The sequence below is a fragment of the Desmodus rotundus genome, chromosome 4, assembly GCF_022682495.2.
Source record: "Desmodus rotundus isolate HL8 chromosome 4, HLdesRot8A.1, whole genome shotgun sequence".
Classification (NCBI taxonomy): domain Eukaryota; kingdom Metazoa; phylum Chordata; class Mammalia; order Chiroptera; family Phyllostomidae; genus Desmodus; species Desmodus rotundus.
In genome coordinates, this window is record NC_071390.1 from 49,498,146 (window position 1) to 49,513,070 (window position 14,925).

The window sequence follows — 14,925 nt, forward strand, 5'->3', positions numbered from 1 at the left end:
GGTATAAGGCCCTGTGCACAGGATTCTGGGGGGTGTGCTTTCCCACCTCAGGGCTTTTGCACGTGCTGTCCCCTCTGCTTGGCATGCATTTTCACATGGCCGGGAACTTCCTGCTCTGCGATGTCAGCATAGGCCTTCTGGGACTATCGTGTCTAACACGCCCTTTTCAACTGCCTTCAGCGTTTTTTACCTCAGCATCTCAGCCCCTTGTAAGCACACTTCACAATGTAGAGAATGTGTCTCTGTTGTATTTTTTAATTAAAAGTTATTTTTTTATTGATTAAATTTAGAGAGAGAGAGAAACATCCCTTTGTTGGCATTCATTGGTTGATTCTCATACGTGTCCTGACCAGGGATCGAAACTGCAACCCTGGGGTACTGGGACCATGCTCTAACCAACTGAGCCACCCAGCCAGGGCCTGTCTCTACTGTATTTCTCGTTGATTCTCCCTGCCTTTTCTTTCTCTTGTTGGAATGTATTTCATGAAGGGCTAGGCCTGTGCCTGTCTGGTTGGCCTGATGGGTACTCGGTAGCTATTGGTTGAATGAGTAGTGATACAGTGAACTGGCACGCCACCATCAAACAGACAGGGTTGGAGCTGTATGCATCTGACATGGACACTGGCAAGCAGTGTCCGTGGCGTTGTGGCTGAGACGAGACAAATTCTCATGGACTACCGAGTCCTGTGGAGGGAAAGGGATGGCACGGCCACTCTCTCAAGGGGAGAGTGCCCCGACCCTTGCCTTGACAGGCTTTTATTGGTTTAATTTGCATAGGAATATAGGGCGTATATTGAAAGCTCATCAATCATTGTCAGGCAGTAATAATCAAATAGATAACATTCAAGATCTCGGAGGGCTTATTTTGAATCAGGGTGAGATAGCTAAAGGACTGTAAAACTGTGGGGAAATAAACTCATTTCAGGCTTGGACCCTTATCATTTAAATTGAGGATATTAGCAAAGCAGGTTTCACAGGGTTTTATGCATTCTTTCTCAGGCCTGATTGACCTGGGGAATCTGCCCTTTCCAGCACAGGGCTGCACCCAACTCTGGCATTGTTTCAGGCTTAGGTCGAGCAGGGGAAGTAAGGCAGCCAAGAGATTAGGAGACTTCTTGCAGACAGAATGAGGACTCAGGCCATGTCAAAGCCAAGGGGCGAGGGTCTATTACCCCCTTTCTCCATAGCCCCCTCAAGTCTTTCCCTAAGGGTCCCCTCATGACCTTGCCTGTCTTAGGTTGTCGCTCCCTTGAAGAATCTTACCTGTCACTGGCTATCCGGTCATGTACTGGGGGCCAAGCAGGGTAAAGTAAAGGAGGCAGAGGCAGTGCTCCTGCCAGGGAGATAAGCTTTGTCTCCTTAGTGGCTTAGGGTCTCAAGGTCTCTCACTCAGCCTTAGCCATGGGGGGTTACAGTCTCTGAAACCAGGCAGGGCGATTCCCAACATGCATCCACTGTGAGGGGTGTTTGTGTTGTTCTTTTAGGGGAAAAAAGCTTGTAGAAGGAAGCTTAACAGGTGGGCTTGGAGGGGGATGGGAAGCACATACAGTTTTTCTTTATTCATCTTTGACTTGTGAGAGTAAATACAAATTACTTTTGTTACAAAAATCTGGTCAACAACAACAAAAAATCAAAACTGAAAAAAATGTACCAGTCAGAGGAGCATCAGGATTTGAACCCTGGTCCTTCTGACTCGCAGCCCATGCGCCCTACCCCTTCTGTGGCTTTTCTGCGCACAGCCTGTCTGTATCACCTCATTGCATTCCTCAGAGAAAGGCAGAGTATGAGTTACCAGCTGTTTGTAAATTGAAATAAAATTTACAGACAGTAAATCAGGAGGTGGTTTGATGAATTGTAACAGATGAATCACCTGTGTGACCCCTGCCCAGATGAAAATGCAGGACGTTTCCAGCGGCCTGGAGTGTCCCCCAGGACCCAGTCAGTTACCCGGCCTTCCCACACTCTCAAGCGGCCGTGCTTTTGAGCAACTTCCCAAGGGTTAGTCCTGCCGGTCTTTGGGGTGTATGTAAATGGAGCCATACAGTATGAGCTGTTCTTAATCTGGCGTTTCTGGCTCCTTTCTCTCAACACAAACTCTGTAAGATCTGTGTGTGATGCTGCCGGACTCAGCAGTTTGCGCCTTTTCCTTGCTGTGTAGTGTTCATTGTGAGGGGGTTTCCCTCACAATGTGTTTCCACAGTGTGTTTCCACTCCCTGTGGGTGGGCTTTGGCCTTGTTTCCAGTTGTGGTGATTATAAAAAAGCTGCTGGACACGCTTGCCTGCCCTTGGTTGCACTCACACACTTACTTCTCTAGGGTGTACACCTAGGAGTGCTTGCTGGGTCCTGGGACAGAATCCTCGTTTTACCAAGAAGGAAACTAAGGAGGCTTCAGGCGATCCAGAAAGGGAAGTGACTTGCCCAAGTGCAGGTCGTGACTCATGGTGTAATCTAGGCCAGGGGTCCGCAACCCCTGTCTGTGGCCTGTTGGGAACCTGGCGGCAGGCAAATCTCACTGGAGCTCCACCTCCTGTCTCCCAGCCCATCCGCAGCGGGAAAGTGAGGCTCATCTGAACTCAGCCTCCAGCACCACCACCCCTTCGCCTCCACCTGTTGTTTTCCACGAAACTGGTCCTGGTGCTAAAATGTTTGGGGACCTGTGATAGGCCATCCCTCAGGCCCTCTCACCTCCAGTTTTATCCACCTCCCACCCCAAGCTTTGGCCTGCTGCTTCCCACCCAGCCTGTGGGGAGGGTAGTCAGGTGGGGGTCTCTCTGGATGGCATTTTTCTATGTCTCCTTGCACTGGGAGTGCCTTTTCCTTCCCCATCCCTGGCCCCGGAGAGAGTGGGCAGGAGAGGACTTTGCCTTCCACGGTGGCAGGTGCTGGGAGAGATGAGGAGGCGTTGTTGTTTGTTGGATGTTGGTTTCTGGGCTGGCCGGGCAGGGGCCAGGATTGGCATGTGGGGCTGTACCACCATCTTCGGCCTGAGATGCTGTGCGGGGTGAGTGGGGCCTGCCCGTCTCACCCTCACCGTGCTCCTGGTCCATGTAGGAACCTGGAGCCGCTCACCAGACTGCCTTGTACTGGAAGGAGCCTGGGTACGGGCTCCATCTGGGGCTGGGGCACACCTGTTTCAGGGCCACCTCCTCTCGCAGCCCTCCCAGGCCCCAGAGGCAGCATGTGCGTCTCCCCCCTCAGCTCCCACCACTTGGTTCTCCAACGGTGCCAACCCCCTGGGAGGTGGGGCCTGCAGCCCTTCCCACGCCTGCCTCCCCACTGGACCCTGTGCTGCCCAAGGGCAGGGGCAGAAACGAACGTGGGCAAATAAAAACCCTTTTTTTTGAACTGGCCCTTGACTTTTTTATTGAGGTGAATATACGGGCCATAAACTTGACTCCTTTAACCACTTTTAAGCGCACAGTTTGGTGGCATCAAGCACGTTCACAGGGCTGTGCGGCCGTCATCACTGCCGCCCAACTTTTTCATCCTCAGAACCTGGGACTCGTGCCCATCAAGCGCTGGGTCCCCGCCGCCCTCCCTCCCCCACCCCGCCCCAGCAACCACCCCTCACTGTGTCTCTGAAGTCGACCCTTCCAGGCACATCGTGTAAATGGAATCACATAGTATTTGTCCTTTTGTGTCTGGCTCATTTAAACTCTTGGTGTAACGTCTTCCAGGTCCATCCAGGCTGTGACGTGTGTCGGGTTCATTCCTTTTTCAGGCTGTCTTGGTTCTTTTGAGCTCATTTGAAAGCCCCTCTGATCTTCGGGACTGAAGATGGCGGGAGTGGGGACAAACAGTGTGTATTTGCATTTACCAGGGGCCGGCCCTTCCCCTACGCTCTCCTGTAACCCTTGCACATCCTTATGAGTAAGTTCCAGTATTGTCCCCATTACACAGATAAGGGAGCGAGGCCCAGAGAATTTCAGTACCTTGGCCAAGGTCACACAGCAAGCCGTCGGTCAGCCAGGACGGGGTGCCTGGTCTGCCTGACGTGCTGCTCATGCTCTGTGTCCCCACCCCTAGCACAGTGCCCGGCCAGGCCTAGAGTCATTTCCTCAAATCCTCAGAATCCTTCTCGTCACCTCTTCGGCTGATCGGAGCCGAGTGTGCAGCTGATCGGCACCACCTGGCACTGAGGAGACAGACTGGCAGCAGCCCCACCTCCCTGGCTCGGGTCCTCCTTCCTGGGCCCTGGCTTCCATTGAAAGCGCCTTTTTGAAGCAGCCTCCAGGTTCAGGCAGGGGTCTGGGGGCGTGTGGGCCTCAGGGCCTCCGACACAAGGCTGGTAGGGGCTGCCTGGCCCAGGGCGGCCCAGGGCAGGATGTCACTGTTGGCAGAACTCTCCCTGAACAAACAGCTAGCTACTAGGAGCTTTGGGATCGGGAGGATAGATAAACAGGAAGAGGGAAAAACATGAAAATGTTTTTCTTCCCCTCCTGTGCCCTGGCGTATTCTTCCTGCTCTTCCCTGTGCCCCTGGAGGCTTGAGGTGGGGAGCTCGTTCCCTGCCAGAAACCACTAGGTTTTGTTTGCCTGATGGGCTGGGATGGGCTTGGGCACTGGGACCAGATAGGTTGTGATTTAAAAAAAAAAGATTTTATTTATTTACTTTTAGAGAGCGGGGAAGGGAGGGAGAAAGAGAGGGAGGGAAGTGTTTGCTTCTCACACGCCCCCATCCGGGAACCTGGCCCGCAACCCTGGCATGTGCCCTGACGGTTTGCAGGCTGGACTCAGCCCCCTGAGCCACACCAGCCAGAGCTTGGCTCTGCCACTTCTTTGCCAGAATGTCTTTCCTGTCTGTCAAATGTTGCTCACCCTTACAGGCCCAGCTACTTGGGCTCCTCCGCCAGGAAGCCTTTCCTAAGTTAACATCTCCATCCTCTGTGCAACTTCGTGTAGTGGGAAGGGTCGTGGAGGCCCTGCCCCCGTGTCCGCTCTCTGAGCGTCGGTCTGGGAGTGATGGGAGTGGGGAGAGGAAAGAGCCTGGATTCTCTTGCGCTGGCCTGTGTGGAGTTAGCCAGGGCCGGAGGAGCATGGCCCTCTCAGGGTTAACCCCACTCCATGCCAGGGGCGGAAGCGAGGAGGACAGAGTGTGCAGTGAAGTCACTTCCCTGCCGGGGGGTCTCCGTGTGCCTGGCCTTGCTCAGTAAGTCCTGTTTCCGCCTTGGCCTCTGCATGCCTACCCATCCTGGCTCCCATGACCCTGAAGGTCACCAGCAGGTGGGGCTCCTGATGGAATGTTGGCCTGTCATTCATCCTCTGAGGTCACTTCCTTTCTGGATGAACCGTCTACCTTTCCTGCCACAGCCTTCCACAGCCTTCCACATGGGGGTTTCATGGGAATGATGGGTGTGGGGTTTGAGGGAGGCCACCAGAGGTCAAGTTCAGTGTCTAGCCAGCTCTTTGCTGTGGGGGCACTGTCCAGGAAGGGCCGGGCACTTCCTGAGGTCAGGACCAGGAGGCAGGCCTCCGGGTCACACTCCAGTTGCGGGGACTCGATGGGCATCCCCTGGAGTCTCAGGCTGGTGGTTTGAGGAAGCTGCTCAGCCTGCCTGGGCTACCATTTCCTCTGTGGGGCCTGGGGGCCTGTGTGTCGGCACTTCCCTCAACACTGTCAGGCCCAGATGGCGTGCCCTCCTTTAACCCTCACTCCACTGTGGGGGACTGAGGCCGAGAGTGGCTCAGGAGCCAGCCTGGGCCTCTGACGGGGGACAGTGCTGGGGTCTGCCCAGGTCTTTCTGACTCCAGTATACTAGTTCCTTCCACGGGAGGGTATCAGCTTTCCGTCAGCGGCAGCCCAGAAACATCCTCAGGCTTCGGACCTTTTCCTGTGGGGTCGGGGGCGCTTTGGGGCTGTAAGGGGGATATGGAGCCTGACTGGTACGAGAGGCTATACGATGGAGGTTTTTTGATTCTTTTTTTCTATAAATAGTGTAGGTTCATTTTAGGAAGATCAGAGAAAATGAAGATATGTAGGAAGATTAGAAATCTTGTCTGTGATCCCACTTCCCAGCGATAACCACTGTTCCATTCGTGTTTTGAGATCTAGCCTTCCAGACATTTTCCCTGTGTGCACGCTTGTATACCAGAGTCCTCACGCCTTCTTAATGGGGCAGAACTCTGAGAAACTGTTTGGTGTCTTTTCTTTTTTAAAAAATATCTTATTTACTTATTTTTAGAGCAGGGGAAGGGAGGGAGAAAGCGAGGGACAGAAACATTGATGTTGGAGAGAAACATCAACCGGTTACCTCTCACACACCCCAGCCGGGGACCTGGCCCACAACCCAGGCATGTGCCCTGATGGGGAATTGAACCGGAGACCTTTTGGTTGCGGCTTGACACCCAGCCCACTGAGCCACAGCAGTCAGGGCTGCTTGGTGTCTTTAGAAAAACTGCAGACAGTGCTTATAGTGCTATGTCAGCACGCACACTGCTACTTCTTTCTTTTGAAATGTTCACACTGAAGTTCCTCTGCACGCGCAGAAGAGCACATGCGTCACAAGCGTGCGGCCCGAGGACTGAACACAGTGCGCACGGCCTTTCCAGCTGCTCCGAGGCCAGGAACAGACCTCGCCCAGAAGCCTGGGTTCCTGCGCCCTATCAGCAGCCCTCCTCCCTGCTCCACAGGGGACTTCTTGTCTGCCTTTTAACACCACGGACTAGTTCGGCCTGTTTTTGAGTTTTAATCGGTGGACTCATAGTATTCTTTTATGTTGACTTCCTTCCCTCCGCATTCTGTTAGCGATGGTCATCTGACGTTCCATGCGTTTTAGTGACCACAGGATGACATCCATGATCTGTTCACTTTGACCACTGCTGGTATGAAGGGTGTTCCAGTCTTTGGCTAATATAAATAAAGCTGCACCCAAACACCCCATATCTTTGACTATTTCCTTTGAAATCAATGGATAGAAGAATTGCTGGGTGGGGGGTTGGTACGATTTTAAGGTCTTGAAAATTACTGCCAGGTTGGCCTCCGGGGGCTGAGCTGGCTCCCACCGCGGCGGTGCCCGGGAGGGGGCTGGCCCCACACCCACGTCACACGGGGCCCTGGTCCTGCGGTGCCGCCATGGCAGGTGGGCCCGGCATCTCCTCATTTCCAGTGTTTAAATTACAAATAAGGGTGGACTTTTTTCTTATGTTTATTGGACTTTCGAATTTCTTCTTTACTGTTTTTTTTTGGTTCTCAAGATGTACTTGTTTTGTTATTTTTTTAAACCAAAAAGACTATATTGAATATGATAAATAATAAAAATATGTTGAATATATTTTTACCCAGTTTGCCTTTTGACTTTTAACTCTGTGGTTTTTCTGTATTCTGTGGTTTTTTGTGTAGTCTGACCTATTGGTATTTAACTATTTGTCTTTAGCATTTTGCATAGAAATTTCTTTACCACCCCAAGATTATGCCAGTTTTTACTTATATTCTCCTCTTTCATTTCTGTGGTCTCCTTGGTAGCATGTTATTGCCCATCTTTCTGCTCTTCCTTTGGGAGCAGGATGTGAGGGACAGCGTGTAGGTTACCAGCATGCACTCGGGAGCTCCCGGCCACCCGTGTACCCTGGGGCGAGTTACTCAGGCGCTCTCTGCCTCAGTGTCTGCACCTGCAAAATGGGAATAATGCTGGTATACGAGCCCAAAGGCTCACCTTGGGGGTTAAATCACAGGTGTGTGCAAACCTTTAGTCTTGGGACTCCTTCCTCTATACTCCTAAATTTTGGAGGCTCCAAAGAGCTTTTGTTTATATGGGTTATATATATATATATAAATTGATAATCACCATTTTAGAAATTAAAACTGAGTATATTTAAAAACATATGTATACATTTCTTTAAAAATGACAATAGAAAACTCATTATGTTAATATAAATATATTTTTTTCCTGAAGAATAACCGTGTTTTCCAAAACACATAATATGGTAGGAAGAGTGGCATTGTTTTGCAGTTTTGCAAATCTCTTTAATATCTTGCTTAATAGCAGTCAGATTCTCATATGTGGTCCTGCTTTCACTCTGTTGCGATATGTTGTTTTGATTAAAAGTATGTGAAGAAAATTCAGCTTCTCACAGATAAGTGGTTGAAAAGGGAGAAGTATTTTATTAGCCTATAGATGTTTTTCTTTGATACTATATGAAAATTTGACAGGTGGTAATAAGTTTTAACTGTATTTTATAGCTTTTTTTTTTAACTGATTTTAAAGAGACAGAGGAAGGGAGAGGGAGTAACATCAGTTTGTCGTTCCACTTCTTCATGTGTTCATTGGCTGATACTTGTATGTGCCCTGACTGGGGATTGAACCCGCAACCTTGGCGTGTCAGGACAGGATGATACTCTAACCAACTGAGCTACCTGGCCAGGCATGACAGGTGATAATCTTTTAAAGTTTAGTTGAAATATAGAATCTGAAAACACACTGATGAACTTTGCATGTTTTGTGACATTAAAATCCATGGTACTGTCTTGCCCTATGAATGGATCCTTGACTCAGATGTGATTTTGTAACATCAGATGTTGGTCATTGGGGAAATACTGGTTCACCGGGTTATACAGATCTTCCAAATGTGGACCCATTTCATTTCATCATGTCCAAAAATTACATACAGGGCAGGACAAAAGTAGGTTTCCAGTTGTTCTTATGGAAAATAATACAATAATTAGTAAGTAGTACTATAAGAACAAACTCTGTGTTTCATGTACTCAGAGCCATAAACCTAACTTCGCCCCCCTCTGTATGTTAGCATCCCCCATATCTCAAATTCTTTATGTGTCAGGGAGCCATCCAACTCTCAGTGGCTGACGCCCGTTTTCCAAAATTCTGATTTTCCCCTTGAAAGCTCAGACTTCATCGCTGGCGACAAACGCTGTCCGTGGTTGTCCATGCAGAGGCGGGCTCCCTTTGTTCGTTTCCGGGAAATGGCTGCCAGGTCCCCTAGTTCCAGTAGCCGACCACCTTCTGTCTGTTGGCCGTTCTTTGAAGCAGAGTAGCGGCAGAGTGGCGGTTGGGGACAGAGTCGCAGCTCAGCCACAGCCCCGAGGGCGCTTCCCAGGTCATGGAGAATGTTAAACAGACGTGCGCCAGGGCTGGGATTCGGTGAAATTAATCAGTTGTACTGCTCCCTCCAAGGGCACTCTTAAGTGACCCTGGCATATTTTGTCACCATGAGGGATGACCAGCCCAGCTCAGGGTCCATGCCATGCCTCCTGCTGAGCCTCTGGCAGTTTCCACGCTCCCACAGTGAGAGAGAGGCAGAGGGAGAGAGAGGCAGTGGTTCTTATCACTGTCTTGAGAACAGGGTTGGCCCCGCAGACCCCGAAGGTGACAGGGCCCTAGGGTTCCGCGGGTAGAGGATAGATGAGAGGACGTAGCGTGGGGCCTGGGCCCGTCTCTGGGTCTGCGACAGTTTGCCTGCTGCCACTGTTTCCCTCTGCCCCTAACAAACCTGCCAGGGACAACCTGGGAAGTGGAGAAGTGAGCCCTTTGGGGTTAAACACTCGTCACTTGTGATTTCAAATCCTACTCAAGGTGAATGTGTTTGGCCGTCAGGAGTAAGTGAAGACCCCAGGGGAATTTTTAGGTGCTCCACTTTTCTTGCCCCCCCCCAGGGGGGGCATAAGGAGGGTGTGACTCAACAGGAGAGACACAGGGGTCTCAGCCAGACAACACTCTTGAATGGGTGCGATTTGCTTCCCAAATGGGGCCCCTTGAATCACCCTCCCCCCTCCCTGGCCCAGAAGGGACCGCCATAGCCTCTGGCCTCCATGTCTCTTTGTCATTAACCTTCTCTACTGCGTGGGTCCCGGGGTCAGCGTTTCGAAACCGGGCTGCATTTATGGAGTGCCTGTTGTGTCCTGGGCCCTGGGCTACAGCCCTGCCTGTATAGCCTCATTTATGCTCCGAACACAGGTACCTGTAGAGTTGATCTTTTTGTTGTTGTTCTTTAAAAATCTTCCACTTTTGTTCATTCAAGTAGCTATTTTGTGCCAAGCACCAGGATGCCGGTGAAGGCCAGCCCAGCCCCTGTCTGGTGGGCCTTCATGGGGGCGACATTGTAGGGGGAGGTGGCTTGGGCAGGTTAAGGAGGGCTTCCTGGTGCGGGCGATCGGAGGGAGCTAGGTGGAGGGCGCAGGGCAGGGAGATGTGGAAGGAATGCGCCTTAGACTGCAGTGGGCCCCAAACTTGATCTGCTCCTCGGCTGAAGAAGCGGTGGCATCTGTTCTGTGGTTGGAGGAAACTGATGAGGTTGGACCAACAGAGAGCTGGCCCAGCCTTGTCCTTCATGGGCTGGTTAAAGGGTTTCCAAGGACACAATTTCTGCCTTACGGAGACTGTAGAACGCCCTACTCCCAGCTCGCTGGCCTGGTAAGATACACCTCTGCTTTATTATTATTTTTCTTACTGGTATTATTTGCAAAGTCCTGTTGAGATGTCATTTGTTCCAGGGATGGTAAGAAGTTCACTTTGGCTGGAGTTCAGAGCCCAAAGGTGGGAGCTGGGGAGCAATGTGCCAGAGAGGGCGGCTGGGTCTGAGAGTCGTGGGTTGCCATGTGGTTCCTCTTTGAGTCTGACTGAAGTCTTTTATGAAATCTGTCTCCTCTGCTTGGTGTGCTTTGTGCTGTGGAGCAGGAGAGCTCTTCCTGGGCAGGGTCTTCCATGGCCCTGGGGGTCCTGCTCAGTGAAGCAGCTAAGCAGCGTGTGCAGGGGAGAGGGGTAGGAGACCCCTGGTCTGGCCCTGCTGTCCACGGCCTCTGTGGCTGGGCTGGTTTCTGACCTACTCTGGACCTCAGTTTCCTCTTCTGTAAAGTGAGAGGCACAGACGAGGGTCTCAAAGGTGCCTGTGATTCTCAGGTACATGTTGGTGCCTGGGGGGAATTTAGACTCTACTGTGTGCGTGTGTGTGAGAGAGAGAGACGGGAGTTGGGGGACTAGGCACAGGGCAGGTGGTGGGCTGGTCTGAGCCCCGTGTCCTGAGACCTGAAAGTTTTATCGACACCTCACCCCCAAGCTCTCCCCTGGCCTCGGAGGAGGGAGCCCTGCAGCGCAGTGACTTCCTCCGTGTTTATTCTGCAGCCGAGGCAGATGTTTCCTGCAGCTGGTCACTCAGCCTTCTGCCCTATTTTTAGCTCCATTGTTACCCACCCTGGGCATCTGGCTGACAGGGGTGGGTGAGAGGCTGTAGTCCAGGGAGGGACACTCTTCTCTGGGTCCAGCTTGTTCTCTTCCCTCTAACAGGTCCCCAGTGGAAGCTTCCCTGTGTCTTTTGGGAGAGTGAGTGTGGCTCCAGGGGCGGTGGGAGAGTGGCGGCTGGGTGACACAGCAGAAGAGCCCAGGCGACCTGAGGCCCGGCTCTGTTGTCGCATTGTGTAGGGAACTCTCTGAGCCTCAGTTGTTTCCATCTGCTAAATGGCACCACAGTCTGTGCTGCCTTTCTCGTAGGGCTGTTCTGGAGCTGGAAGGAGATAGTCAATGTGAAATGCATTCGCAAAATGACGTTCGGAACCTACAACTATAGTGGGGGCCCCGGGGGAGCGTCAGATCCAAAGTTGGAATATAAGGCGTGTGCTTACGAAACACCAGCCCCCGGACTCAAGGCCAGGGCTGTGTGGGGTATAGGCTGTGTGCTGGGAGGCTTGGAGGGGGAGGGGCATTTCTACAGGACGCTGATGGAAGGGGTGAAAGGGTGGGGACAGCGATGGCGTTCCTCCTGGTTGTGGGGCCAGGGCAGGCAGAGGCATGGAGGCTCAGAAGGGCTGGGTATGTCCTGGGACGTCCAAGTAGGGAGGACCTTGGACGTCTCTGGCCAGCATCTCTCCAGGGGATGGGGCAGTGCCTCCCTAAGTGAGGCCTCATGCTGGGTTTCGGGGCAGGACACCCTGCAACCCCCTTCCTGAGCCGGCAGTCAGCACAGAAGCTCTACTTCTGGCTGCTTTACGCATTGAACTTTCATAAAAGATTGAGGGGTGATGAAGGTGGGGAAGGGGGTCTAGACTGGAGGCCACAGGGGTGGAAAGGGATGGGATAGACCTCCGAATTGGGCATAGTTTTTCCCATCTCCTTGCCTGGACGCTTCAGGTCCCTGTGACATTGCTGGAGGTAGGAAGTGGGGTTCAAGCGTAAGTTCCCACTGGTCCTTCAGGGCAGAGTCCCTGGACGCAGCCAGGAGAGTGTTGGCAGAACCAGGGCTTTGGGTGGAGTCTCGGGGGACTCTAGGTTTCTCCTGGCTGGGGAATAACCAAATGCCCAGTTTCTTGGAGCTGAGCAGGTGAGCGTGTCTAGGTACTCTCAACCCTGTTCTCCCCGGGTCCGCTCCCCTCGGCCCCACCCCGCCCCCAATCCCAGGCTGCTTGGAACCTGGCAATGGATGGGAGCTTCAGGCTTTTTCAGGAACGGAATGGCTGCCCTTCCAGGGTTGACTGGCACCTTCGCAGGGCTGTTTACACTCCCCTTCTCCTGCTCCTCCCTGGAAGAACCCGGCAGGCAGGGTCCCTCCCATCCAGGTGATGTCTTCTTGTTTCCCAGGGAGCTGCCCTGCTCGGAAAGGTCCCGAGAGGGACACGGATGGAGAGACTCCAGATGGAAAGACTCTTTGCTCTCTGTCTGCCTTTTTGGAGCAGTGGAGGCCAAGTGTCTGTCTATAGCATAAAGCAAATTACTGCAGCTGCTTGGAACTTCCTGAATCTCCGCAGCTGACTCGGGGAGAGCTGCGCACCACACCGGCTAGCAATCGATGGTGCTCCTGTGGCCACCTGTGTGCGTCTCTTGTGGGCCCTGGTGGCTGGGGATGGTGCCTCCTGTATTGTGAACCCCCCTGCCCCCCACGTGGGCTGGGCTCCCGGGACCCTGGCGTTGCCCTGCTTGAGCGTGGAACTGCCAGCCCACAGCACAGCTCGACTTTCACCAGGGGGGAAGCGTGACATTGTCCCGCAGGAGGGGAAGAGGGGTCAGTCCTGTCCTGTTGCCTCATGGCGTGTGACCTTAGGGAGAAACCTAAACATAACTGAGTGCATTAGTCAGGATTAGATTTGGCTGCGAGTAATAAAAGCCAGACGACAGTGGTTTATACAAGATGGAAGTTTATTTCAAGGTCCTTTCCAAGCCAGAGCTTTGTGGCCCGTGGATTCCTCAGGGAACTTGATCTTCACCATTCCCAGGGTGTGGCTTCGCGAGCTCATGGTTCCAGATGGCTCTGGAACTTCAGCCATCACATCTGTGCTCCAGGCAGCAGGGTGGAGGAAGGGAGGGAAGGGATAGGGAGGGTTCTGGAACTTGCCGTGGGACACGCCATGTATATGCCATTAGCTAGAATTAGCCCCGAGGCCCCAGGTGGCTGCAAGGGAGATGGGGAGTGTATTCTTGGCCCTGGGCAGCCATGGGCTCAGCTAGCTGTCCCCCATCTGGCTCGTTTAATACACACGGTGAGGAGGGGGCGGGGTGAAGGCATTGGGGGTGTTTTGATAGAACCTAAGGATGTTCCCAGGCTGAGCAGCTGGGCCAGACCTTAGGGACTGCAGAGCCTCACCCAGAGCGATTACCCAGGTGGGATGGTCAGCCACCCTGCCTTGGAACCAGAAAGCCACATGACCCAGCCAGGAGCGGGCAGCAGAAAGGCTTTTGAGGGTTAGGAATCAGCGCCAGGGCAGTGGTCAGAATAAGGAAGGTGGGACAACCTCTTCTCAGGGGTTCAGAGCATGTGGCCTGTGGCTGGGCTGCTGGGGCTGAGGGAGGGGACAAGCTCACTCACAGGAGAGTGGCCAGAGGAACTGCAGGGCTGTGACACAAAAGGACAGGATGTCCCAGGACGAGGGTTAGAGCCACCCCTGTCAGACCTCCGGAGGCCGGAGGGGAGGGCCCAGGAGGACTGCAGGGGCCCCTGCAGGAGGGCCACCGCTTGATTTTTAAGTGCTGGTGGCTAATTAGGGTGGAAAGTAACAAAGCTGCGAGGTCCAAGCCACTTGCGCACGTGGCCCCTCTGGCCCGTGGATTCCAGCCTCTCCGCCTCCAGAGGAGATGCGTTCTCAGGCTGCACGGGGGAGAGCGGAGAGCCGGGGATGTGCAGGAAACTGGCTTCTCGTGAGACAGCTTAAACTGTTTCAAAAGAATTATTTAAGAAATAATTTTGGCCCCAGTTTCTTATTTTGAAAAAGTTCAAGCCCGCAAAGACGTTGGGAGAAGACTACAGTGAACGCAGGTTCGTCCTGACCACTCGCTGAATTTCCTCCGTGTGTGTTTCCGCCCCGCCCCCAACCACGTGGAGATCGCGGACGTCACGGCGCTTCTCGTCTAAACACAGCCTTGGTCTCCAAAGAACACGAACGCCCTCCGCGTACCCACAGCATTGTCACAGCCGAGGAAGCCGGCTGGTTCATGTGCAGATTTTCCCCCTCGTCCGCAAAGTGTGCATCATGGGCTCTCCCCTCCCCCTCTAAGGTGCCACGTAGAAGGGGCTTTCCGTCAGGCAGCTGACCCACGTGGGGAGTTCTGGAGCTGGGGGACTCCCCAGGGCTGGAGGCGGGCTCCTAGGTGCTTGAAAGGGCCCTTTTCCTTCCCGAGGGCCCCAAACTCCAAGAGCCTCCAGGCCCACATGTGCCAAGTGCCAAGGCCTTTGCTGGCCTTAGAGCGGGTGGGAGCCCTTCTCTGCCCTCCACCTGTGAGGGGCTGAGAGGGAGTCTCGTTCCCCCCGAGGAAGGGCAGGGCTGGCCTGCCCTGTAGCTCCTTCCAGCTCAGGGGCCCATCTGCCCTTGGAACCCCCCCCCCCCCCCCCCCCCCCCGCCTCCATCTCTGCTGCTGGCCTGTGCCACTCCCAATTGCTATGGCTCCTCAGCTGGCTGGCCAGTCACTCTGCCTGTCCTTGTCCACTTCCAGCTGCGGGCCCACCTTGAGGTGTCATTTCGGTGTGTGACAATGATGGCACGTCCCTGCGAG

The 14,925-nt window shown here is 53.4% G+C and overlaps 1 protein-coding gene across 5 annotated transcripts in view; it reads left to right on the plus strand.

Annotated features, from left to right (window-relative positions):
• PALD1 (phosphatase domain containing paladin 1) overlaps window positions 1-14,925 on the plus strand; it is a 69,348-nt gene that overhangs the window by 15,215 nt on the left and 39,208 nt on the right. Inside the window, exon 1 of one of the 5 annotated variants that reach the window (XM_045196168.2) lies at window positions 5,131-5,150. The exons of 3 other annotated variants lie outside the window; for them this stretch is intronic. The gene's annotated coding sequence lies outside the window, so the exon portion shown is untranslated. Of the gene's footprint in view, window positions 1-5,130; window positions 5,151-10,316; window positions 10,366-14,925 lie in introns of those variants that run through there. One more of the 5 variants, XM_045196167.3, reaches the window with a different exon arrangement.